At 44.7% G+C, this 3,689-nt stretch overlaps 1 long non-coding RNA gene across 1 annotated transcript; it reads right to left on the reverse strand.

The window, feature by feature from the left end:
- Positions 1-1,252: 1,252 nt before the first annotated feature.
- On the reverse strand, positions 1,253-3,260 carry LOC107131253 (uncharacterized). Its single transcript, XR_139247.6, has 2 exons — positions 2,612-3,260; positions 1,253-1,884 (listed from the first exon to the last, which is right to left on the reverse strand). It is a non-coding gene; the product is annotated as an uncharacterized lncRNA (long non-coding RNA).
- Positions 3,261-3,689: the final 429 nt, after the last annotated feature.

The raw sequence follows: 3,689 nt of genomic DNA on the forward strand, positions 1-3,689 counted from the left end.
TCAGGCGGATGTTGACCATCTAGAACCCTAAGAAGTCTTAGTTAGCAAAGAAGCCTGCTTACAGTTTTATATATAATGTCTCTCTGGGGCTGCGATTTCCCCCTTCCGGCTCTGGCTGCCTGTCACCGGAGGGGGATGGTCTGCAGCCGGCTATCTGTTCAGTCCTTTGTTCTGTGCGCGAGCCTGGAGGTGTCTTAGGTTAGGGCTGGCTTTTCGCGTGGTAGTTATCTCACAGTCTGGTTTGCTAGCCCAAGTTAGTTCACTCAGATAGCGCTCAGGGCATTCAGGCCAGATCCTTACTCTAAGCGCTGCAGCCCCCGCCTCCCTGCACAGCCCCCGCTTGCTAGTGGTGGGTGCAGGCGTCTGCACTGCTTCTCCGCTGGGGGAATTACCGCTGGGCTCGTAATCTGTGGGTTTTAATTGTTTATTTATTTTTCCTCCCTGTTATGTTGCCCTCTGTGCTTCCAAGGCTTGGCACAAACTCGGCAGAGTGTTTCCTGGTGTTTGGAAACTTCTCTCTTTTTAAGTCTCCCTTCCCGGGATGGAGCTCCATCCCTCCTTCTTGTGTCTCTTTTTTTGTCTTTTAAATTTTTTCCTACCTCCTTTTGAAGACAATGGGCTGCTTTTCTGGGTACCTGATGTCCTCTGCTGGCTTTCACAAGTTGTTTTGTGGAATTTACTCGGCGTTTAAATGTTCTTTTGATAAATTTGTGGTGGAGAGAGTGGTCTTCTCGTCCTATTCCTCCACCGTCTTAGCTCCTCTGCCAGAAATAATCTTTTTTAAAAAGAGCTTTCTTTCTGTTTTAAACAGTGTATTTATTAATTTATTTTGGCAATGCTAGGTCTTCATTGCTACATGGGCTTTTCTCTAATTGCCATGGGGCAGGGCTTCTATCTGGTTGTGGTGCACAGATTTCACATTGAACTGACTTCTCTTGTGGAGCACAGGCTCTAGGGCGCTTGGACTTCAGTAGTTGCAGCATGTGGGCTCCGTAGTTGCGGTTTCTGGGCTCTAGAGCACAGGCTCAATAGTTGTGTCACATGGGCTTAGCTGCTCCACGGAACGTGGGATCTTCCTGCATCAGGGATCGAACCCATGTCTCCTGCATTGGCAGGCTGATTCTTTACCACTGACCCATCAAGGAAGATCAGAAAGAATCTCTGATATTACTCAAAATTCAGACAACATCGATTGTGGGAGCTGTAACTTTAGGATCAAAGAAGGATAAAAATAAACCCGAACACAATATGCTATGGCTGTAAGTGCTTTTAATAGGAAAAAAAAAAATTTTTTTTTTACCATCACAAAAGAGAATTGTAGCTTATTCAGAAAGTGGAGAACAAGTAACAGTTGTTTAGTTGGTAGAAACCCCTGCCCAGGTGACAGACAGACACAGAAGACAGGGAAAGAATCTTCTGATGGTGTCCAGGAGGAGAGCTGTTGCTCTTCCCTCTGAAGCACTGTGTTTTCTCAGCTGTCTTCCCAGAGGCAAGTGTTGTAGCAGCCTCAGGAAGGAAACCTCTGGCAGTCAGGAATCACCACAGGCATACTGCCGGCTGAAGGGTGGAGAAGCTTCTTCTGTATCCAGGATAGGCTTTAAAGAGAAGATGAAGGTGGAGCTGTGGAGCTAGGTGAGCCAGTTGTCCTCATCCTTTCCGGATCCAGATAAAAGCTGATGCTGTTACTTGCACTTGGGTGGGCACTTCTCTTGGCATTGTTGGGGAGGTGGCACAGGAGGGCATTTCTGCTGGCACTTTGGAGGTGGGCAGGGCTCAGGGCACTTGGGAGGGCATACTACAGGAGGTGGCTGGCAGGGCTGCTTGCACTGCTGCTGCTGCTGCTGCTGCTGCTGCTGCTGAGACATCTTTCTGGAGTCTTAGAATCTGAAAGAAATTACATGACAGTGTTCACAAGAAGGGACTGCTACAGGGAGAGAAGTCTGAGCTCGTGTAATAATATCAGATAGACTCTCTCCAGTCTCTAAGAATGTGGTTTGATCTCTTTAATCCCTTTCAATGAACTTCTGGCCTCTCTCTCCCTCTTCAACAAATTGTATTATTGGCTCAGAGAAAATCTTTTAACATACAACTTAAAAAATTTTTTTTTCAGAAAACCAATCAGTGTTGTTCTATTCTTTTTTTTTTCTTTCTGAAAACAGCATCTTCAATAAGGCCATCATAAGTTCCAAAATCCTGGGTAAACTCACAAGCAATTCTCATCATCATTAGCTCTCATGAGGTCCCAGAAGTATGACCTGCATACAGAGCAAATGGCCACCAGGAAGGATACAAGGGCCCCACACCTTCAAAGAGAAATGCCTCTGAAATAACAGCAGAAGGACAGAAGAAAGAAACAGAAAGAGGAAAAGTGCTCCGTTCTTTACCTCTTCTTGTCACGGATTTTGTTTTAATCTCTTCCTTAAAGGAATTCAAACTCTGTACCAGAAACTTAATAAATACTGTATATCACTGGGTTCAAATTCCAAGCTCCCATCCATTAAGGAGCACTAAGTCATGACAATAACTTTGGACACACCAAATTTGCTATAGCCAGAATTAATTCATAAGTAGAGAGCCCAAGAATAAAGCTGAACTGAAGACTCAGACTCACCAGGTTCTCCAAAAGCTATCCGGACTTGAGTAGCAGGAGGATGGCAGTGATGCAGCAGAGGGCCTTTTTATAGGGACTTGCTGCCCCACCCAGGAGGAAGCAGAGCTGCCAAAACAGGCCCGGTTCAGTCATTTCCCAACCAAAATGCAAATCCATCCATAAGTGGCTTGACAGGGACTCCAGAAAGAGGAAATGTCCTGCTCCAGGATCTCCTCACTGGATTATCTCCCCATGACTCACACAATCCCTGTCTTAAGCTCTCAGTTTCAGGGATTTATGGCAGTGGGAGGATTTGGGAGGGTTCTTTAACTTCCAGTCAAAGCCTCCCTTTCTTGATTGGAGAAGACTCCTCTTTGATACCTTTCACCTTCAATGAATTATCAAAGTGCCTGCCTTGTTCCACTTGAACTGGTTGCCATTTTGTTGTACATCCTGGGTTGAAAAGAGCCTGGCTATCTAGTGACACCTTTCTCTTTACCTCAGGTCCTTCTTATAATGCTTTCCCCTTTGATCCATGACCTCCTAATCTGTCTCCTTTCTTCTTCTAAAATGGACCGAGGGCAGGGTGCAGATCATCTCTCCAGCCTTCCCATCATAATACTTGGATATGTTCAGTAAAGTGGTGACCTCTAGGAGCCTCCTTTCACTGCTTTTCTCCCTCAGATAAAAGACATCAAGCTGATTCTTGCAGCCTTTAGAAATCTGTTTCACCTTGGGTCACAGGGAACTCACTAAGAGTTTAGCATCATCTACTGTAATTCAGGTGTTGCGCAGCTCAGACTCTAGACCAACAACAGAAAGCAAGATTTTTGCACATAACTCCCCAACGTGACGTACCACCTACTCCTACATAATTTCTCCCAACTGTCTTCTTTGTACTACTTTGCTCTATGAAATAAGCTTATAGTATTGTTCAAATTTTCTGACATCCTTCTCCTTTGAAATATCGAAAGGCCCAATCTGGTAAATTATGCCATAAAGCAACTATTTTTTAATGAAGGTTGAAATCACTATGAGCCATTCAGTCATTGAAGTTAATTGCCATTCATATACAACTTCTCAATCATTAAGAAGAATT

This window comes from Bos taurus, chromosome 3 (assembly GCF_002263795.3).
Source record: "Bos taurus isolate L1 Dominette 01449 registration number 42190680 breed Hereford chromosome 3, ARS-UCD2.0, whole genome shotgun sequence".
NCBI classification, from domain to species: Eukaryota; Metazoa; Chordata; class Mammalia; order Artiodactyla; family Bovidae; genus Bos; species Bos taurus.